Genomic DNA, 22,658 nt, shown 5'->3' with positions numbered 1-22,658 from the left:
GTACGCACCGACTGGGGGATGGGCGCACTTGAAGCTCTGACCCGAGGGGGGAGGCTGGGAGAGGGCAACGCACCCGTCCTTAACATTGGTGCCCCCACAATATGCTGGAACAACATGAGGGGTAAATGAATAAGAACACGGGGGGGGGAGGGGGGCACGGGCAACACATGTCACCTTAATACTTGGACTCCCATCATCTGCTTGAAAAGAGAGAGAAAAGTAAATGCAATAATAGAGATAAGAGACACTTTTTAAAAATAATGAATCCGGCCGGGCGCTGTGGCTCACGCCTGTAATCCTAGCTCTTGGGAGGCCGAGGCGGGCGGATTGCTCAAGGTCAGGAGTTCAAAACCAGCCTGAGCAAGAGCGAGACCCCGTCTCTACTATAAATAGAAAGAAATTAATTGGCCAACTGATATATATATAAAAAATTAGCGGGGCATGGTGGCGCATGCCTGCAGTCCCAGCTACCCGGGAGGCTGAGGCAGAAGGATCACTCGAGCCCAGGAGTTTGAAGTTGCTGTGAGCTAGGCTGACGCCACGGCACTCACTCTAGCCTGGGCAACAAACCGAGACTCTGTCTCAAAAAAAAAAAAAAAAAAAAAAAATGAATCCGAAGAGAAAAGTAAAAGGAGGCCTGTGGAGCAGGTCTGGGTGTGACTCCGGATCCCCGAACATCAGGTGCCACCACCAAAGATTCCTACGTGTAGCCCATAGAACCCCAAAAGCAACGGGAGGAGTTCTGGTCACATACTCCCTCAAAATGACATCCTGGCCTTCTTCTGGAACTCCCTCCCCTCTCAGACTCTCAAGGTTTCCTCCAGCGTGTCGGCTCCAACAGAGCAGACCTTTGGTCTGAGACCTGACAGTCCAGAAGCCACGCATGCTGCCGCGTGGCGGCGGTGTCACGGCTCGGGACAAGAGGAGGCCCCACGGTGCGGGCTGGGGCGCCAGGCACCGCGGCCGGCGGGCGCTGAGGGTGGGGGTCACCCCCACCCCGGGCCGCCCCCGCACTCCCAGAAACGCGACAGAACCAGAGGCAAAAAAAAAAAAAAAGAAGAAGCCTACGGCACCCGGTATTCCCGGGCGGTCTCCCATCCAAGTTCTAACCAGGCCCGACCCTGCTTAGCTTCCGAGACCAGACGGGATCGGGCGCGTTCGGGGTGGTGTGGCCGTGGACGGCGGAGGGCGCCCCTGCCCCGCTCAAGAAGCCGAGCCTCTCTGCGCTTCCCCGCCGCCTCCTCCCGCCCCAGGCCCCGCGCCGGGTCGGGCCTGTTGAGTTCGCCGGCCGGGTCCCGCGGGCTCCGAGGGACGGGGGTGACAGGCGGGGCGGGCAGGGAGCGGCGGGCCGGGGTTGGGGGCTGTCTCTGTATACACACACACTCACACTCACACGCACTCACTCACTCACACTCACACAAGATGCGCCTCCACGGCTGGACCCGCCAAGGTGGAGCCCTTCCAGCCCCCCTCCTCTCCTCGCCTGGCCTCCTTCACCTCCCCGCCCCCCACCCCCAGCGCGCCGGGGCCGCTGACTGCGCACGGGCGGGAGGGGCGGGGCGCTCGCCCTTTGACCCCAGCCAGGGGCGGCCCTCCCCCACAACCCCTTTCAGCTGCGCCCCCCACCCTGTGGCCCGGCGGCCGCCTATTCCCCCGGGCCAGGGCTGGGGCACAGCGCACGGGGGAGGGGAGCCAGTGTATGGGGCGTCTCTCTCTCTCTCTCGGGATGTGTCCCATGGGTGGGGTGGGGTGGCGTGGTTTGTGGGGCGCTGAAGAAATCAGTCCCCTCCATCTCCTCCCTCTGGAAAACACCCAAGCCCTTGGAGAACTGCCCGCACCTCTACCTACCGTGGGGGCCGGGACCCTCCTCTGTGTCCTCCTGTGGCCCAGTCCAAGGGGCCTGGGCCTGGCCGGGGCTGCATTGGACCCCGACCACCCTGGCGTGTGGACTCGCTAAAAATTGGCGATTAGATATTGGATTCCAGCGTCATTGAGGTCATTTCACTAATGAGTGCACCGCAAAGAGTTTCCTAATCCATCTGTGAGGGTGGCAACCGAAAGAGAATTTTAGAGCTGACAGAATAGGCGAGGAAAGGCATAGGAGATTTCCACACCCAGTAAGGAAGCCTTTCCCGAAGTGGAAGAAAGAAAGGAGCAAACAGAGACACCGGTAGCCCGCCCGGATCAGAGTCTGCCCCTGAGAGAAAGCACCCTGACCAGGTTCACCCGTGGGTGGGTCGCGAGCTAGCGGCATTCAGAAGAGCGAGGCCCGCAGTCTGTGCAGAAGACACCTGCACTCGGGTGTGTGTGGCGGCACAATTCACAAGCAGCTCCAGATGTTAAACCAAGGAGAAGCCAGGGAGTTCCCAACGCCCCAGGTGTCCTCAGCCCACGACTGGCTGCTGTGGGAATGCGAAGCCCGGCTCCTTGTCTCAGAGCGGGGCAACCAGGAGGTGTGATGTCCACCCCGGGGTTCCCAGGAGGATCAGACTGAAGCTGGGACTTGGCCTGAAAGTGTCCCCTCGCATGGCCACCCCCTTCCCCTTCCTGCTCCTCTACTCCTGGTGCCCCTCCATCCAGGGGCCAGACCTTAAAGAGTCACCCGCAAGAGAATCCTGGTCCCAAAGGAGCCTTCTGGGGGACCCCTGCTGAGAGAGGTTGTGGGCATGGCCCGCTGGGGCTCTGCCCGACCCAGGGCTGAGAGATGCAACCTCCCAGCTCTGGGTCCCTGCAGGAAGTGTTGGCAAGCACAGGGCCAGTCCTCCAAAGGCCCAGGTGCAGGGAGCCCAGGCCAAGCAGCCCGTGGAAGAAGCCACATGCTGTGCCACCCCGGGGAACACGACTGCAGGCCACGGCCCTTCCCACCTCCTCCTCCTCCTCCTCCTCCTCCTCCTCCTCCTCCCACCCCGCCTCCGCCCCCGCCCCCACATGGCACAAGGCCCAGAGACACCTCAGACACTTGCTACCCAAAGTGCAAAGGGCATCAGTTGCTCCTCCAAACCCCCCCCCCAGCCCAGCAGACCGCGTTGTCCAGCCAGCCCCCGGGCCTCCCTGGGGTGCCCAGCACAAAAGTGCAGACACCCACCGGACCCTCAATCTCAGTTTTCGGATGTTTTTGCCACTCTGAGGACCCGCAGGCCAGCTGGGCCTTCTGGCAGGACAGAGAGCCCCGGAATCCGACGTGGAGAGCTGGGTGTACGTCCCCATGAGGAGGCGGTCCCCACCTCCGCGGCTCTCCCCTTGCGTGGAGCGGCAGCCGCGGGGCCTCAGAGAAGACACCAGGCTGGGCCCCCACGGCACAGCGGGAGCACGTCCCCCGCAGGCCACTTAGCCACGGCGGCCAGCCGGCGGACGGTTGGGTTGCGCGAGACGCTGCGGCCGCCCTGCTACCGGGTTCCTGGGAGGGCGTCCTGGAACCAGCGTCCACACCAAGCCCTTGGAAGGCCCAGGCGACGGAGGAGCCCCGTCAGGCAGGGGCCGAGGACGGTGACGGCCCGGGCGGGGAGGAGCGTGTCAGGCAGGGGCAGAGGACGGTGACAGGTGATAGGCCGGGCGGGAAGGAGTCAGTCAGGCAGGGGCCGTGGAGGAGACGGGCTGGGTAAGGGTTAGGGTTAGTGTCAGGGCACAAGTCACAATCGCAAAGACCTGGAAGCCACCCGAGTGCCCATCGACCCACGAGTGGGTAAATAAAATGTGGCGCGTGGACACCACGGAGTGCTATTCGGCTATGAGGAGCAGCGGTGAGGGGGCACCTCTCGTGGTTCTCCTGGCCAGAGCTGGAACCCGTTCCAGTAAGCCAAGTATCCCAAGAATGGACACACGAGCACCACGTGCTCGCGCTCACCAGCAAATGGGTACGAACCGATGGACACCTAAGTGGACACAGAGGAATCACCTTCTTCGGGTGGGTGTCGGGCGGGTGGGGGGAGGGGATGGGCATACACATCCATTAGGAATGGGGTGGGTACGCACCGACTGGGGGATGGGCGCACTTGAAGCTCTGACCCGAGGGGGGAGGCTGGGAGAGGGCAACGCACCCGTCCTTAACATTGGTGCCCCCACAATATGCTGGAACAACATGAGGGGTAAATGAATAAGAACACGGGGGGGGGGGGAGGGGGGCACGGGCAACACATGTCACCTTAATACTTGGACTCCCATCATCTGCTTGAAAAGAGAGAGAAAAGTAAATGCAATAATAGAGATAAGAGACACTTTTTAAAAATAATGAATCCGGCCGGGCGCTGTGGCTCACGCCTGTAATCCTAGCTCTTGGGAGGCCGAGGCGGGCGGATTGCTCAAGGTCAGGAGTTCAAAACCAGCCTGAGCAAGAGCGAGACCCCGTCTCTACTATAAATAGAAAGAAATTAATTGGCCAACTGATATATATATAAAAAATTAGCGGGGCATGGTGGCGCATGCCTGCAGTCCCAGCTACCCGGGAGGCTGAGGCAGAAGGATCACTCGAGCCCAGGAGTTTGAAGTTGCTGTGAGCTAGGCTGACGCCACGGCACTCACTCTAGCCTGGGCAACAAACCGAGACTCTGTCTCAAAAAAAAAAAAAAAAAAAAAAAATGAATCCGAAGAGAAAAGTAAAAGGAGGCCTGTGGAGCAGGTCTGGGTGTGACTCCGGATCCCCGAACATCAGGTGCCACCACCAAAGATTCCTACGTGTAGCCCATAGAACCCCAAAAGCAACGGGAGGAGTTCTGGTCACATACTCCCTCAAAATGACATCCTGGCCTTCTTCTGGAACTCCCTCCCCTCTCAGACTCTCAAGGTTTCCTCCAGCGTGTCGGCTCCCACAGAGCAGACCTTTGGTCTGAGACCTGACAGTCCAGAAGCCACGCATGCTGCCGCGTGGCGGCGGTGTCACGGCTCGGGACAAGAGGAGGCCCCACGGTGCGGGCTGGGGCGCCAGGCACCGCGGCCGGCGGGCGCTGAGGGTGGGGGTCACCCCCACCCCGGGCCGCCCCCGCACTCCCAGAAACGCGACAGAACCAGAGGCAAAAAAAAAAAAAAAGAAGAAGCCTACGGCACCCGGTATTCCCGGGCGGTCTCCCATCCAAGTTCTAACCAGGCCCGACCCTGCTTAGCTTCCGAGACCAGACGGGATCGGGCGCGTTCGGGGTGGTGTGGCCGTGGACGGCGGAGGGCGCCCCTGCCCCGCTCAAGAAGCCGAGCCTCTCTGCGCTTCCCCGCCGCCTCCTCCCGCCCCAGGCCCCGCGCCGGGTCGGGCCTGTTGAGTTCGCCGGCCGCGTCCCGCGGGCTCCGAGGGACGGGGGTGACAGGCGGGGCGGGCAGGGAGCGGCGGGCCGGGGTTGGGGGCTGTCTCTGTATACACACACACTCACACTCACACGCACTCACTCACTCACACTCACACAAGATGCGCCTCCACGGCTGGACCCGCCAAGGTGGAGCCCTTCCAGCCCCCCTCCTCTCCTCGCCTGGCCTCCTTCACCTCCCCGCCCCCCACCCCCAGCGCGCCGGGGCCGCTGACTGCGCACGGGCGGGAGGGGCGGGGCGCTCGCCCTTTGACCCCAGCCAGGGGCGGCCCTCCCCCACAACCCCTTTCAGCTGCGCCCCCCACCCTGTGGCCCGGCGGCCGCCTATTCCCCCGGGCCAGGGCTGGGGCACAGCGCACGGGGGAGGGGAGCCAGTGTATGGGGCGTCTCTCTCTCTCTCGGGATGTGTCCCAAGGGTGGGGTGGGGTGGCGTGGTTTGTGGGGCGCTGAAGAAATCAGTCCCCTCCATCTCCTCCCTCTGGAAAACACCCAAGCCCTTGGAGAACTGCCCGCACCTCTACCTACCGTGGGGGCCGGGACCCTCCTCTGTGTCCTCCTGTGGCCCAGTCCAAGGGGCCTGGGCCTGGCCGGGGCTGCATTGGACCCCGACCACCCTGGCGTGTGGACTCGCTAAAAATTGGCGATTAGATATTGGATTCCAGCGTCATTGAGGTCATTTCACTAATGAGTGCACCGCAAAGAGTTTCCTAATCCATCTGTGAGGGTGGCAACCGAAAGAGAATTTTAGAGCTGACAGAATAGGCGAGGAAAGGCATAGGAGATTTCCACACCCAGTAAGGAAGCCTTTCCCGAAGTGGAAGAAAGAAAGGAGCAAACAGAGACACCGGTAGCCCGCCCGGATCAGAGTCTGCCCCTGAGAGAAAGTACCCTGACCAGGTTCACCCGTGGGTGGGTCGCGAGCTAGCGGCATTCAGAAGAGCGAGGCCCGCAGTCTGTGCAGAAGACACCTGCACTCGGGTGTGTGTGGCGGCACGATTCACAAGCAGCTCCAGATGTTAAACCAAGGAGAAGCCAGGGAGTTCCCAACGCCCCAGGTGTCCTCAGCCCACGACTGGCTGCTGTGGCAATGCGAAGCCCGGCTCCTTGTCTCAGAGCGGGGCAACCAGGAGGTGTGATGTCCACCCCGGGGTTCCCAGGAGGATCAGACTGAAGCTGGGACTTGGCCTGAAAGTGTCCCCTCGCATGGCCACCCCCTTCCCCTTCCTGCTCCTCTACTCCTGGTGCCCCTCCATCCAGGGGCCAGACCTTAAAGAGTCACCCGCAAGAGAATCCTGGTCCCAAAGGAGCCTTCTGGGGGACCCCTGCTGAGAGAGGTTGTGGGCATGGCCCGCTGGGGCTCTGCCCGACCCAGGGCTGAGAGATGCAACCTCCCAGCTCTGGGTCCCTGCAGGAAGTGTTGGCAAGCACAGGGCCAGTCCTCCAAAGGCCCAGGTGCAGGGAGCCCAGGCCAAGCAGCCCGTGGAAGAAGCCACATGCTGTGCCACCCCGGGGAACACGACTGCAGGCCACGGCCCTTCCCACCTCCTCCTCCTCCTCCTCCTCCTCCTCCTCCTCCTCCCACCCCGCCTCCGCCCCCGCCCCCACATGGCACAGGGCCCAGAGACACCTCAGACACTTGCTACCCAAAGTGCAAAGGGCATCAGTTGCTCCTCCAAACCCCCCCCCCAGCCCAGCAGACCGCGTTGTCCAGCCAGCCCCCGGGCCTCCCTGGGGTGCCCAGCACAAAAGTGCAGACACCCACCGGACCCTCAATCTCAGTTTTCGGATGTTTTTGCCACTCTGAGGACCCGCAGGCCAGCTGGGCCTTCTGGCAGGACAGAGAGCCCCGGAATCCGACGTGGAGAGCTGGGTGTACGTCCCCATGAGGAGGCGGTCCCCACCTCCGCGGCTCTCCCCTTGCGGGGAGCGGCAGCCGCGGGGCCTCAGAGAAGACACCAGGCTGGGCCCCCACGGCACAGCGGGAGCACGTCCCCCGCAGGCCACTTAGCCACGGCGGCCAGCCGGCGGACGGTTGGGTTGCGCGAGACGCTGCGGCCGCCCTGCTACCGGGTTCCTGGGAGGGCGTCCTGGAACCAGCGTCCACACCAAGCCCTTGGAAGGCCCAGGCGACGGAGGAGCCCCGTCAGGCAGGGGCCGAGGACGGTGACGGCCCGGGCGGGGAGGAGCGTGTCAGGCAGGGGCAGAGGACGGTGACAGGTGATAGGCCGGGCGGGAAGGAGTCAGTCAGGCAGGGGCCGTGGAGGAGACGGGCTGGGTAAGGGTTAGGGTTAGTGTCAGGGCACAAGTCACAATCGCAAAGACCTGGAAGCCACCCGAGTGCCCATCGACCCACGAGTGGGTAAATAAAATGTGGCGCGTGGACACCACGGAGTGCTATTCGGCTATGAGGAGCAGCGGTGAGGGGGCACCTCTCGTGGTTCTCCTGGCCAGAGCTGGAACCCGTTCCAGTAAGCCAAGTATCCCAAGAATGGACACACGAGCACCACGTGCTCGCGCTCACCAGCAAATGGGTACGAACCGATGGACACCTAAGTGGACACAGAGGAATCACCTTCTTCGGGTGGGTGTCGGGCGGGTGGGGGGAGGGGATGGGCATACACATCCATTAGGAATGGGGTGGGTACGCACCGACTGGGGGATGGGCGCACTTGAAGCTCTGACCCGAGGGGGGAGGCTGGGAGAGGGCAACGCACCCGTCCTTAACATTGGTGCCCCCACAATATGCTGGAACAACATGAGGGGTAAATGAATAAGAACACGGGGGGGGGAGGGGGGCACGGGCAACACATGTCACCTTAATACTTGGACTCCCATCATCTGCTTGAAAAGAGAGAGAAAAGTAAATGCAATAATAGAGATAAGAGACACTTTTTAAAAATAATGAATCCGGCCGGGCGCTGTGGCTCACGCCTGTAATCCTAGCTCTTGGGAGGCCGAGGCGGGCGGATTGCTCAAGGTCAGGAGTTCAAAACCAGCCTGAGCAAGAGCGAGACCCCGTCTCTACTATAAATAGAAAGAAATTAATTGGCCAACTGATATATATATAAAAAATTAGCGGGGCATGGTGGCGCATGCCTGCAGTCCCAGCTACCCGGGAGGCTGAGGCAGAAGGATCACTCGAGCCCAGGAGTTTGAAGTTGCTGTGAGCTAGGCTGACGCCACGGCACTCACTCTAGCCTGGGCAACAAACCGAGACTCTGTCTCAAAAAAAAAAAAAAAAAAAAAATGAATCCGAAGAGAAAAGTAAAAGGAGGCCTGTGGAGCAGGTCTGGGTGTGACTCCGGATCCCCGAACATCAGGTGCCACCACCAAAGATTCCTACGTGTAGCCCATAGAACCCCAAAAGCAACGGGAGGAGTTCTGGTCACATACTCCCTCAAAATGACATCCTGGCCTTCTTCTGGAACTCCCTCCCCTCTCAGACTCTCAAGGTTTCCTCCAGCGTGTCGGCTCCAACAGAGCAGACCTTTGGTCTGAGACCTGACAGTCCAGAAGCCACGCATGCTGCCGCGTGGCGGCGGTGTCACGGCTCGGGACAAGAGGAGGCCCCACGGTGCGGGCTGGGGCGCCAGGCACCGCGGCCGGCGGGCGCTGAGGGTGGGGGTCACCCCCACCCCGGGCCGCCCCCGCACTCCCAGAAACGCGACAGAACCAGAGGCAAAAAAAAAAAAAAAGAAGAAGCCTACGGCACCCGGTATTCCCGGGCGGTCTCCCATCCAAGTTCTAACCAGGCCCGACCCTGCTTAGCTTCCGAGACCAGACGGGATCGGGCGCGTTCGGGGTGGTGTGGCCGTGGACGGCGGAGGGCGCCCCTGCCCCGCTCAAGAAGCCGAGCCTCTCTGCGCTTCCCCGCCGCCTCCTCCCGCCCCAGGCCCCGCGCCGGGTCGGGCCTGTTGAGTTCGCCGGCCGGGTCCCGCGGGCTCCGAGGGACGGGGGTGACAGGCGGGGCGGGCAGGGAGCGGCGGGCCGGGGTTGGGGGCTGTCTCTGTATACACACACACTCACACTCACACGCACTCACTCACTCACACTCACACAAGATGCGCCTCCACGGCTGGACCCGCCAAGGTGGAGCCCTTCCAGCCCCCCTCCTCTCCTCGCCTGGCCTCCTTCACCTCCCCGCCCCCCACCCCCAGCGCGCCGGGGCCGCTGACTGCGCACGGGCGGGAGGGGCGGGGCGCTCGCCCTTTGACCCCAGCCAGGGGCGGCCCTCCCCCACAACCCCTTTCAGCTGCGCCCCCCACCCTGTGGCCCGGCGGCCGCCTATTCCCCCGGGCCAGGGCTGGGGCACAGCGCACGGGGGAGGGGAGCCAGTGTATGGGGCGTCTCTCTCTCTCTCTCTCTCGGGATGTGTCCCATGGGTGGGGTGGGGTGGCGTGGTTTGTGGGGCGCTGAAGAAATCAGTCCCCTCCATCTCCTCCCTCTGGAAAACACCCAAGCCCTTGGAGAACTGCCCGCACCTCTACCTACCGTGGGGGCCGGGACCCTCCTCTGTGTCCTCCTGTGGCCCAGTCCAAGGGGCCTGGGCCTGGCCGGGGCTGCATTGGACCCCGACCACCCTGGCGTGTGGACTCGCTAAAAATTGGCGATTAGATATTGGATTCCAGCGTCATTGAGGTCATTTCACTAATGAGTGCACCGCAAAGAGTTTCCTAATCCATCTGTGAGGGTGGCAACCGAAAGAGAATTTTAGAGCTGACAGAATAGGCGAGGAAAGGCATAGGAGATTTCCACACCCAGTAAGGAAGCCTTTCCCGAAGTGGAAGAAAGAAAGGAGCAAACAGAGACACCGGTAGCCCGCCCGGATCAGAGTCTGCCCCTGAGAGAAAGCACCCTGACCAGGTTCACCCGTGGGTGGGTCGCGAGCTAGCGGCATTCAGAAGAGCGAGGCCCGCAGTCTGTGCAGAAGACACCTGCACTCGGGTGTGTGTGGCGGCACAATTCACAAGCAGCTCCAGATGTTAAACCAAGGAGAAGCCAGGGAGTTCCCAACGCCCCAGGTGTCCTCAGCCCACGACTGGCTGCTGTGGGAATGCGAAGCCCGGCTCCTTGTCTCAGAGCGGGGCAACCAGGAGGTGTGATGTCCACCCCGGGGTTCCCAGGAGGATCAGACTGAAGCTGGGACTTGGCCTGAAAGTGTCCCCTCGCATGGCCACCCCCTTCCCCTTCCTGCTCCTCTACTCCTGGTGCCCCTCCATCCAGGGGCCAGACCTTAAAGAGTCACCCGCAAGAGAATCCTGGTCCCAAAGGAGCCTTCTGGGGGACCCCTGCTGAGAGAGGTTGTGGGCATGGCCCGCTGGGGCTCTGCCCGACCCAGGGCTGAGAGATGCAACCTCCCAGCTCTGGGTCCCTGCAGGAAGTGTTGGCAAGCACAGGGCCAGTCCTCCAAAGGCCCAGGTGCAGGGAGCCCAGGCCAAGCAGCCCGTGGAAGAAGCCACATGCTGTGCCACCCCGGGGAACACGACTGCAGGCCACGGCCCTTCCCACCTCCTCCTCCTCCTCCTCCTCCTCCTCCTCCTCCTCCCACCCCGCCTCCGCCCCCGCCCCCACATGGCACAAGGCCCAGAGACACCTCAGACACTTGCTACCCAAAGTGCAAAGGGCATCAGTTGCTCCTCCAAACCCCCCCCCCAGCCCAGCAGACCGCGTTGTCCAGCCAGCCCCCGGGCCTCCCTGGGGTGCCCAGCACAAAAGTGCAGACACCCACCGGACCCTCAATCTCAGTTTTCGGATGTTTTTGCCACTCTGAGGACCCGCAGGCCAGCTGGGCCTTCTGGCAGGACAGAGAGCCCCGGAATCCGACGTGGAGAGCTGGGTGTACGTCCCCATGAGGAGGCGGTCCCCACCTCCGCGGCTCTCCCCTTGCGGGGAGCGGCAGCCGCGGGGCCTCAGAGAAGACACCAGGCTGGGCCCCCACGGCACAGCGGGAGCACGTCCCCCGCAGGCCACTTAGCCACGGCGGCCAGCCGGCGGACGGTTGGGTTGCGCGAGACGCTGCGGCCGCCCTGCTACCGGGTTCCTGGGAGGGCGTCCTGGAACCAGCGTCCACACCAAGCCCTTGGAAGGCCCAGGCGACGGAGGAGCCCCGTCAGGCAGGGGCCGAGGACGGTGACGGCCCGGGCGGGGAGGAGCGTGTCAGGCAGGGGCAGAGGACGGTGACAGGTGATAGGCCGGGCGGGAAGGAGTCAGTCAGGCAGGGGCCGTGGAGGAGACGGGCTGGGTAAGGGTTAGGGTTAGTGTCAGGGCACAAGTCACAATCGCAAAGACCTGGAAGCCACCCGAGTGCCCATCGACCCACGAGTGGGTAAATAAAATGTGGCGCGTGGACACCACGGAGTGCTATTCGGCTATGAGGAGCAGCGGTGAGGGGGCACCTCTCGTGGTTCTCCTGGCCAGAGCTGGAACCCGTTCCAGTAAGCCAAGTATCCCAAGAATGGACACACGAGCACCACGTGCTCGCGCTCACCAGCAAATGGGTACGAACCGATGGACACCTAAGTGGACACAGAGGAATCACCTTCTTCGGGTGGGTGTCGGGCGGGTGGGGGGAGGGGATGGGCATACACATCCATTAGGAATGGGGTGGGTACGCACCGACTGGGGGATGGGCGCACTTGAAGCTCTGACCCGAGGGGGGAGGCTGGGAGAGGGCAACGCACCCGTCCTTAACATTGGTGCCCCCACAATATGCTGGAACAACATGAGGGGTAAATGAATAAGAACACGGGGGGGGGGGAGGGGGGCACGGGCAACACATGTCACCTTAATACTTGGACTCCCATCATCTGCTTGAAAAGAGAGAGAAAAGTAAATGCAATAATAGAGATAAGAGACACTTTTTAAAAATAATGAATCCGGCCGGGCGCTGTGGCTCACGCCTGTAATCCTAGCTCTTGGGAGGCCGAGGCGGGCGGATTGCTCAAGGTCAGGAGTTCAAAACCAGCCTGAGCAAGAGCGAGACCCCGTCTCTACTATAAATAGAAAGAAATTAATTGGCCAACTGATATATATATAAAAAATTAGCGGGGCATGGTGGCGCATGCCTGCAGTCCCAGCTACCCGGGAGGCTGAGGCAGAAGGATCACTCGAGCCCAGGAGTTTGAAGTTGCTGTGAGCTAGGCTGACGCCACGGCACTCACTCTAGCCTGGGCAACAAACCGAGACTCTGTCTCAAAAAAAAAAAAAAAAAATGAATCCGAAGAGAAAAGTAAAAGGAGGCCTGTGGAGCAGGTCTGGGTGTGACTCCGGATCCCCGAACATCAGGTGCCACCACCAAAGATTCCTACGTGTAGCCCATAGAACCCCAAAAGCAACGGGAGGAGTTCTGGTCACATACTCCCTCAAAATGACATCCTGGCCTTCTTCTGGAACTCCCTCCCCTCTCAGACTCTCAAGGTTTCCTCCAGCGTGTCGGCTCCCACAGAGCAGACCTTTGGTCTGAGACCTGACAGTCCAGAAGCCACGCATGCTGCCGCGTGGCGGCGGTGTCACGGCTCGGGACAAGAGGAGGCCCCACGGTGCGGGCTGGGGCGCCAGGCACCGCGGCCGGCGGGCGCTGAGGGTGGGGGTCACCCCCACCCCGGGCCGCCCCCGCACTCCCAGAAACGCGACAGAACCAGAGGCAAAAAAAAAAAAAAAGAAGAAGCCTACGGCACCCGGTATTCCCGGGCGGTCTCCCATCCAAGTTCTAACCAGGCCCGACCCTGCTTAGCTTCCGAGACCAGACGGGATCGGGCGCGTTCGGGGTGGTGTGGCCGTGGACGGCGGAGGGCGCCCCTGCCCCGCTCAAGAAGCCGAGCCTCTCTGCGCTTCCCCGCCGCCTCCTCCCGCCCCAGGCCCCGCGCCGGGTCGGGCCTGTTGAGTTCGCCGGCCGCGTCCCGCGGGCTCCGAGGGACGGGGGTGACAGGCGGGGCGGGCAGGGAGCGGCGGGCCGGGGTTGGGGGCTGTCTCTGTATACACACACACTCACACTCACACGCACTCACTCACTCACACTCACACAAGATGCGCCTCCACGGCTGGACCCGCCAAGGTGGAGCCCTTCCAGCCCCCCTCCTCTCCTCGCCTGGCCTCCTTCACCTCCCCGCCCCCCACCCCCAGCGCGCCGGGGCCGCTGACTGCGCACGGGCGGGAGGGGCGGGGCGCTCGCCCTTTGACCCCAGCCAGGGGCGGCCCTCCCCCACAACCCCTTTCAGCTGCGCCCCCCACCCTGTGGCCCGGCGGCCGCCTATTCCCCCGGGCCAGGGCTGGGGCACAGCGCACGGGGGAGGGGAGCCAGTGTATGGGGCGTCTCTCTCTCTCTCGGGATGTGTCCCAAGGGTGGGGTGGGGTGGCGTGGTTTGTGGGGCGCTGAAGAAATCAGTCCCCTCCATCTCCTCCCTCTGGAAAACACCCAAGCCCTTGGAGAACTGCCCGCACCTCTACCTACCGTGGGGGCCGGGACCCTCCTCTGTGTCCTCCTGTGGCCCAGTCCAAGGGGCCTGGGCCTGGCCGGGGCTGCATTGGACCCCGACCACCCTGGCGTGTGGACTCGCTAAAAATTGGCGATTAGATATTGGATTCCAGCGTCATTGAGGTCATTTCACTAATGAGTGCACCGCAAAGAGTTTCCTAATCCATCTGTGAGGGTGGCAACCGAAAGAGAATTTTAGAGCTGACAGAATAGGCGAGGAAAGGCATAGGAGATTTCCACACCCAGTAAGGAAGCCTTTCCCGAAGTGGAAGAAAGAAAGGAGCAAACAGAGACACCGGTAGCCCGCCCGGATCAGAGTCTGCCCCTGAGAGAAAGTACCCTGACCAGGTTCACCCGTGGGTGGGTCGCGAGCTAGCGGCATTCAGAAGAGCGAGGCCCGCAGTCTGTGCAGAAGACACCTGCACTCGGGTGTGTGTGGCGGCACGATTCACAAGCAGCTCCAGATGTTAAACCAAGGAGAAGCCAGGGAGTTCCCAACGCCCCAGGTGTCCTCAGCCCACGACTGGCTGCTGTGGCAATGCGAAGCCCGGCTCCTTGTCTCAGAGCGGGGCAACCAGGAGGTGTGATGTCCACCCCGGGGTTCCCAGGAGGATCAGACTGAAGCTGGGACTTGGCCTGAAAGTGTCCCCTCGCATGGCCACCCCCTTCCCCTTCCTGCTCCTCTACTCCTGGTGCCCCTCCATCCAGGGGCCAGACCTTAAAGAGTCACCCGCAAGAGAATCCTGGTCCCAAAGGAGCCTTCTGGGGGACCCCTGCTGAGAGAGGTTGTGGGCATGGCCCGCTGGGGCTCTGCCCGACCCAGGGCTGAGAGATGCAACCTCCCAGCTCTGGGTCCCTGCAGGAAGTGTTGGCAAGCACAGGGCCAGTCCTCCAAAGGCCCAGGTGCAGGGAGCCCAGGCCAAGCAGCCCGTGGAAGAAGCCACATGCTGTGCCACCCCGGGGAACACGACTGCAGGCCACGGCCCTTCCCACCTCCTCCTCCTCCTCCTCCTCCTCCTCCTCCTCCTCCCACCCCGCCTCCGCCCCCGCCCCCACATGGCACAGGGCCCAGAGACACCTCAGACACTTGCTACCCAAAGTGCAAAGGGCATCAGTTGCTCCTCCAAACCCCCCCCCCAGCCCAGCAGACCGCGTTGTCCAGCCAGCCCCCGGGCCTCCCTGGGGTGCCCAGCACAAAAGTGCAGACACCCACCGGACCCTCAATCTCAGTTTTCGGATGTTTTTGCCACTCTGAGGACCCGCAGGCCAGCTGGGCCTTCTGGCAGGACAGAGAGCCCCGGAATCCGACGTGGAGAGCTGGGTGTACGTCCCCATGAGGAGGCGGTCCCCACCTCCGCGGCTCTCCCCTTGCGGGGAGCGGCAGCCGCGGGGCCTCAGAGAAGACACCAGGCTGGGCCCCCACGGCACAGCGGGAGCACGTCCCCCGCAGGCCACTTAGCCACGGCGGCCAGCCGGCGGACGGTTGGGTTGCGCGAGACGCTGCGGCCGCCCTGCTACCGGGTTCCTGGGAGGGCGTCCTGGAACCAGCGTCCACACCAAGCCCTTGGAAGGCCCAGGCGACGGAGGAGCCCCGTCAGGCAGGGGCCGAGGACGGTGACGGCCCGGGCGGGGAGGAGCGTGTCAGGCAGGGGCAGAGGACGGTGACAGGTGATAGGCCGGGCGGGAAGGAGTCAGTCAGGCAGGGGCCGTGGAGGAGACGGGCTGGGTAAGGGTTAGGGTTAGTGTCAGGGCACAAGTCACAATCGCAAAGACCTGGAAGCCACCCGAGTGCCCATCGACCCACGAGTGGGTAAATAAAATGTGGCGCGTGGACACCACGGAGTGCTATTCGGCTATGAGGAGCAGCGGTGAGGGGGCACCTCTCGTGGTTCTCCTGGCCAGAGCTGGAACCCGTTCCAGTAAGCCAAGTATCCCAAGAATGGACACACGAGCACCACGTGCTCGCGCTCACCAGCAAATGGGTACGAACCGATGGACACCTAAGTGGACACAGAGGAATCACCTTCTTCGGGTGGGTGTCGGGCGGGTGGGGGGAGGGGATGGGCATACACATCCATTAGGAATGGGGTGGGTACGCACCGACTGGGGGATGGGCGCACTTGAAGCTCTGACCCGAGGGGGGAGGCTGGGAGAGGGCAACGCACCCGTCCTTAACATTGGTGCCCCCACAATATGCTGGAACAACATGAGGGGTAAATGAATAAGAACACGGGGGGGGGAGGGGGGCACGGGCAACACATGTCACCTTAATACTTGGACTCCCATCATCTGCTTGAAAAGAGAGAGAAAAGTAAATGCAATAATAGAGATAAGAGACACTTTTTAAAAATAATGAATCCGGCCGGGCGCTGTGGCTCACGCCTGTAATCCTAGCTCTTGGGAGGCCGAGGCGGGCGGATTGCTCAAGGTCAGGAGTTCAAAACCAGCCTGAGCAAGAGCGAGACCCCGTCTCTACTATAAATAGAAAGAAATTAATTGGCCAACTGATATATATATAAAAAATTAGCGGGGCATGGTGGCGCATGCCTGCAGTCCCAGCTACCCGGGAGGCTGAGGCAGAAGGATCACTCGAGCCCAGGAGTTTGAAGTTGCTGTGAGCTAGGCTGACGCCACGGCACTCACTCTAGCCTGGGCAACAAACCGAGACTCTGTCTCAAAAAAAAAAAAAAAAAAAAAAATGAATCCGAAGAGAAAAGTAAAAGGAGGCCTGTGGAGCAGGTCTGGGTGTGACTCCGGATCCCCGAACATCAGGTGCCACCACCAAAGATTCCTACGTGTAGCCCATAGAACCCCAAAAGCAACGGGAGGAGTTCTGGTCACATACTCCCTCAAAATGACATCCTGGCCTTCTTCTGGAACTCCCTCCCCTCTCAGACTCTCAAGGTTTCCTCCAGCGTGTCGGCTCCAACAGAGCAGACCTTTGGTCTGAGACCTGACAGTCCAGAAGCCACGCATGCTGCCGCGTGGCGGCGGTGTCACGGCTCGGGACAAGAGGAGGCCCCACGGTGCGGGCTGGGGCGCCAGGCACCGCGGCCGGCGGGCGCTGAGGGTGGGGGTCACCCCCACCCCGGGCCGCCCCCGCACTCCCAGAAACGCGACAGAACCAGAGGCAAAAAAAAAAAAAAAGAAGAAGCCTACGGCACCCGGTATTCCCGGGCGGTCTCCCATCCAAGTTCTAACCAGGCCCGACCCTGCTTAGCTTCCGAGACCAGACGGGATCGGGCGCGTTCGGGGTGGTGTGGCCGTGGACGGCGGAGGGCGCCCCTGCCCCGCTCAAGAAGCCGAGCCTCTCTGCGCTTCCCCGCCGCCTCCTCCCGCCCCAGGCCCCGCGCCGGGTCGGGCCTGTTGAGTTCGCCGGCCGGGTCCCGCGGGCTCCGAGGGACGGGGGTGACAGGCGGGGCGGGCAGGGAGCGGCGGGCCGGGGTTGGGGGCTGTCTCTGTATACACACACACTCACACTCACACGCACTCACTCACTCACACTCACACAAGATGCGCCTCCACGGCTGGACCCGCCAAGGTGGAGCCCTTCCAGCCCCCCTCCTCTCCTCGCCTGGCCTCCTTCACCTCCCCGCCCCCCACCCCCAGCGCGCCGGGGCCGCTGACTGCGCACGGGCGGGAGGGGCGGGGCGCTCGCCCTTTGACCCCAGCCAGGGGCGGCCCTCCCCCACAACCCCTTTCAGCTGCGCCCCCCACCCTGTGGCCCGGCGGCCGCCTATTCCCCCGGGCCAGGGCTGGGGCACAGCGCACGGGGGAGGGGAGCCAGTGTATGGGGCGTCTCTCTCTCTCTCTCTCTCGGGATGTGTCCCATGGGTGGGGTGGGGTGGCGTGGTTTGTGGGGCGCTGAAGAAATCAGTCCCCTCCATCTCCTCCCTCTGGAAAACACCCAAGCCCTTGGAGAACTGCCCGCACCTCTACCTACCGTGGGGGCCGGGACCCTCCTCTGTGTCCTCCTGTGGCCCAGTCCAAGGGGCCTGGGCCTGGCCGGGGCTGCATTGGACCCCGACCACCCTGGCGTGTGGACTCGCTAAAAATTGGCGATTAGATATTGGATTCCAGCGTCATTGAGGTCATTTCACTAATGAGTGCACCGCAAAGAGTTTCCTAATCCATCTGTGAGGGTGGCAACCGAAAGAGAATTTTAGAGCTGACAGAATAGGCGAGGAAAGGCATAGGAGATTTCCACACCCAGTAAGGAAGCCTTTCCCGAAGTGGAAGAAAGAAAGGAGCAAACAGAGACACCGGTAGCCCGCCCGGATCAGAGTCTGCCCCTGAGAGAAAGCACCCTGACCAGGTTCACCCGTGGGTGGGTCGCGAGCTAGCGGCATTCAGAAGAGCGAGGCCCGCAGTCTGTGCAGAAGACACCTGCACTCGGGTGTGTGTGGCGGCACAATTCACAAGCAGCTCCAGATGTTAAACCAAGGAGAAGCCAGGGAGTTCCCAACGCCCCAGGTGTCCTCAGCCCACGACTGGCTGCTGTGGGAATGCGAAGCCCGGCTCCTTGTCTCAGAGCGGGGCAACCAGGAGGTGTGATGTCCACCCCGGGGTTCCCAGGAGGATCAGACTGAAGCTGGGACTTGGCCTGAAAGTGTCCCCTCGCATGGCCACCCCCTTCCCCTTCCTGCTCCTCTACTCCTGGTGCCCCTCCATCCAGGGGCCAGACCTTAAAGAGTCACCCGCAAGAGAATCCTGGTCCCAAAGGAGCCTTCTGGGGGACCCCTGCTGAGAGAGGTTGTGGGCATGGCCCGCTGGGGCTCTGCCCGACCCAGGGCTGAGAGATGCAACCTCCCAGCTCTGGGTCCCTGCAGGAAGTGTTGGCAAGCACAGGGCCAGTCCTCCAAAGGCCCAGGTGCAGGGAGCCCAGGCCAAGCAGCCCGTGGAAGAAGCCACATGCTGTGCCACCCCGGGGAACACGACTGCAGGCCACGGCCCTTCCCACCTCCTCCTCCTCCTCCTCCTCCTCCTCCTCCTCCTCCCACCCCGCCTCCGCCCCCGCCCCCACATGGCACAAGGCCCAGAGACACCTCAGACACTTGCTACCCAAAGTGCAAAGGGCATCAGTTGCTCCTCCAAACCCCCCCCCCAGCCCAGCAGACCGCGTTGTCCAGCCAGCCCCCGGGCCTCCCTGGGGTGCCCAGCACAAAAGTGCAGACACCCACCGGACCCTCAATCTCAGTTTTCGGATGTTTTTGCCACTCTGAGGACCCGCAGGCCAGCTGGGCCTTCTGGCAGGACAGAGAGCCCCGGAATCCGACGTGGAGAGCTGGGTGTACGTCCCCATGAGGAGGCGGTCCCCACCTCCGCGGCTCTCCCCTTGCGGGGAGCGGCAGCCGCGGGGCCTCAGAGAAGACACCAGGCTGGGCCCCCACGGCACAGCGGGAGCACGTCCCCCGCAGGCCACTTAGCCACGGCGGCCAGCCGGCGGACGGTTGGGTTGCGCGAGACGCTGCGGCCGCCCTGCTACCGGGTTCCTGGGAGGGCGTCCTGGAACCAGCGTCCACACCAAGCCCTTGGAAGGCCCAGGCGACGGAGGAGCCCCGTCAGGCAGGGGCCGAGGACGGTGACGGCCCGGGCGGGGAGGAGCGTGTCAGGCAGGGGCAGAGGACGGTGACAGGTGATAGGCCGGGCGGGAAGGAGTCAGTCAGGCAGGGGCCGTGGAGGAGACGGGCTGGGTAAGGGTTAGGGTTAGTGTCAGGGCACAAGTCACAATCGCAAAGACCTGGAAGCCACCCGAGTGCCCATCGACCCACGAGTGGGTAAATAAAATGTGGCGCGTGGACACCACGGAGTGCTATTCGGCTATGAGGAGCAGCGGTGAGGGGGCACCTCTCGTGGTTCTCCTGGCCAGAGCTGGAACCCGTTCCAGTAAGCCAAGTATCCCAAGAATGGACACACGAGCACCACGTGCTCGCGCTCACCAGCAAATGGGTACGAACCGATGGACACCTAAGTGGACACAGAGGAATCACCTTCTTCGGGTGGGTGTCGGGCGGGTGGGGGGAGGGGATGGGCATACACATCCATTAGGAATGGGGTGGGTACGCACCGACTGGGGGATGGGCGCACTTGAAGCTCTGACCCGAGGGGGGAGGCTGGGAGAGGGCAACGCACCCGTCCTTAACATTGGTGCCCCCACAATATGCTGGAACAACATGAGGGGTAAATGAATAAGAACACGGGGGGGGGGGGGAGGGGGGCACGGGCAACACATGTCACCTTAATACTTGGACTCCCATCATCTGCTTGAAAAGAGAGAGAAAAGTAAATGCAATAATAGAGATAAGAGACACTTTTTAAAAATAATGAATCCGGCCGGGCGCTGTGGCTCACGCCTGTAATCCTAGCTCTTGGGAGGCCGAGGCGGGCGGATTGCTCAAGGTCAGGAGTTCAAAACCAGCCTGAGCAAGAGCGAGACCCCGTCTCTACTATAAATAGAAAGAAATTAATTGGCCAACTGATATATATATAAAAAATTAGCGGGGCATGGTGGCGCATGCCTGCAGTCCCAGCTACCCGGGAGGCTGAGGCAGAAGGATCACTCGAGCCCAGGAGTTTGAAGTTGCTGTGAGCTAGGCTGACGCCACGGCACTCACTCTAGCCTGGGCAACAAACCGAGACTCTGTCTCAAAAAAAAAAAAAAAAAAATGAATCCGAAGAGAAAAGTAAAAGGAGGCCTGTGGAGCAGGTCTGGGTGTGACTCCGGATCCCCGAACATCAGGTGCCACCACCAAAGATTCCTACGTGTAGCCCATAGAACCCCAAAAGCAACGGGAGGAGTTCTGGTCACATACTCCCTCAAAATGACATCCTGGCCTTCTTCTGGAACTCCCTCCCCTCTCAGACTCTCAAGGTTTCCTCCAGCGTGTCGGCTCCCACAGAGCAGACCTTTGGTCTGAGACCTGACAGTCCAGAAGCCACGCATGCTGCCGCGTGGCGGCGGTGTCACGGCTCGGGACAAGAGGAGGCCCCACGGTGCGGGCTGGGGCGCCAGGCACCGCGGCCGGCGGGCGCTGAGGGTGGGGGTCACCCCCACCCCGGGCCGCCCCCGCACTCCCAGAAACGCGACAGAACCAGAGGCAAAAAAAAAAAAAAAGAAGAAGCCTACGGCACCCGGTATTCCCGGGCGGTCTCCCATCCAAGTTCTAACCAGGCCCGACCCTGCTTAGCTTCCGAGACCAGACGGGATCGGGCGCGTTCGGGGTGGTGTGGCCGTGGACGGCGGAGGGCGCCCCTGCCCCGCTCAAGAAGCCGAGCCTCTCTGCGCTTCCCCGCCGCCTCCTCCCGCCCCAGGCCCCGCGCCGGGTCGGGCCTGTTGAGTTCGCCGGCCGGGTCCCGCGGGCTCCGAGGGACGGGGGTGACAGGCGGGGCGGGCAGGGAGCGGCGGGCCGGGGTTGGGGGCTGTCTCTGTATACACACACACTCACACTCACACGCACTCACTCACTCACACTCACACAAGATGCGCCTCCACGGCTGGACCCGCCAAGGTGGAGCCCTTCCAGCCCCCCTCCTCTCCTCGCCTGGCCTCCTTCACCTCCCCGCCCCCCACCCCCAGCGCGCCGGGGCCGCTGACTGCGCACGGGCGGGAGGGGCGGGGCGCTCGCCCTTTGACCCCAGCCAGGGGCGGCCCTCCCCCACAACCCCTTTCAGCTGCGCCCCCCACCCTGTGGCCCGGCGGCCGCCTATTCCCCCGGGCCAGGGCTGGGGCACAGCGCACGGGGGAGGGGAGCCAGTGTATGGGGCGTCTCTCTCTCTCTCGGGATGTGTCCCATGGGTGGGGTGGGGTGGCGTGGTTTGTGGGGCGCTGAAGAAATCAGTCCCCTCCATCTCCTCCCTCTGGAAAACACCCAAGCCCTTGGAGAACTGCCCGCACCTCTACCTACCGTGGGGGCCGGGACCCTCCTCTGTGTCCTCCTGTGGCCCAGTCCAAGGGGCCTGGGCCTGGCCGGGGCTGCATTGGACCCCGACCACCCTGGCGTGTGGACTCGCTAAAAATTGGCGATTAGATATTGGATTCCAGCGTCATTGAGGTCATTTCACTAATGAGTGCACCGCAAAGAGTTTCCTAATCCATCTGTGAGGGTGGCAACCGAAAGAGAATTTTAGAGCTGACAGAATAGGCGAGGAAAGGCATAGGAGATTTCCACACCCAGTAAGGAAGCCTTTCCCGAAGTGGAAGAAAGAAAGGAGCAAACAGAGACACCGGTAGCCCGCCCGGATCAGAGTCTGCCCCTGAGAGAAAGTACCCTGACCAGGTTCACCCGTGGGTGGGTCGCGAGCTAGCGGCATTCAGAAGAGCGAGGCCCGCAGTCTGTGCAGAAGACACCTGCACTCGGGTGTGTGTGGCGGCACGATTCACAAGCAGCTCCAGATGTTAAACCAAGGAGAAGCCAGGGAGTTCCCAACGCCCCAGGTGTCCTCAGCCCACGACTGGCTGCTGTGGGAATGCGAAGCCCGGCTCCTTGTCTCAGAGCGGGGCAACCAGGAGGTGTGATGTCCACCCCGGGGTTCCCAGGAGGATCAGACTGAAGCTGGGACTTGGCCTGAAAGTGTCCCCTCGCATGGCCACCCCCTTCCCCTTCCTGCTCCTCTACTCCTGGTGCCCCTCCATCCAGGGGCCAGACCTTAAAGAGTCACCCGCAAGAGAATCCTGGTCCCAAAGGAGCCTTCTGGGGGACCCCTGCTGAGAGAGGTTGTGGGCATGGCCCGCTGGGGCTCTGCCCGACCCAGGGCTGAGAGATGCAACCTCCCAGCTCTGGGTCCCTGCAGGAAGTGTTGGCAAGCACAGGGCCAGTCCTCCAAAGGCCCAGGTGCAGGGAGCCCAGGCCAAGCAGCCTGTGGAAGAAGCCACATGCTGTGCCACCCCGGGGAACACG

General features: G+C 62.5%; 6 pseudogenes; all 6 read right to left on the bottom strand.

Moving 5' to 3' along the window:
* Positions 1 to 1,061: 1,061 nt before the first annotated feature.
* Positions 1,062 to 1,180, bottom strand: LOC142875059 (uncharacterized; annotated as a pseudogene).
* Positions 1,181 to 5,028: 3,848 nt separating this feature from the next.
* On the bottom strand, positions 5,029 to 5,147 carry LOC142875056 (uncharacterized; annotated as a pseudogene).
* A 3,841-nt stretch (positions 5,148 to 8,988) lies between these two features.
* On the bottom strand, positions 8,989 to 9,107 carry LOC142875055 (uncharacterized; annotated as a pseudogene).
* A 3,845-nt stretch (positions 9,108 to 12,952) lies between these two features.
* LOC142875054 (uncharacterized) lies at positions 12,953 to 13,071 on the bottom strand (annotated as a pseudogene).
* A 3,842-nt stretch (positions 13,072 to 16,913) lies between these two features.
* Positions 16,914 to 17,032, bottom strand: LOC142875053 (uncharacterized; annotated as a pseudogene).
* A 3,848-nt stretch (positions 17,033 to 20,880) lies between these two features.
* LOC142875052 (uncharacterized) lies at positions 20,881 to 20,999 on the bottom strand (annotated as a pseudogene).
* Positions 21,000 to 22,658: the final 1,659 nt, after the last annotated feature.

Source organism: Microcebus murinus, chromosome 13, assembly GCF_040939455.1.
Source record: "Microcebus murinus isolate Inina chromosome 13, M.murinus_Inina_mat1.0, whole genome shotgun sequence".
Taxonomy (NCBI): domain Eukaryota; kingdom Metazoa; phylum Chordata; class Mammalia; order Primates; family Cheirogaleidae; genus Microcebus; species Microcebus murinus.
Note: the sequence above shows the minus strand (reverse complement) of the source record. Positions and strands in the feature narration are given on the sequence as shown.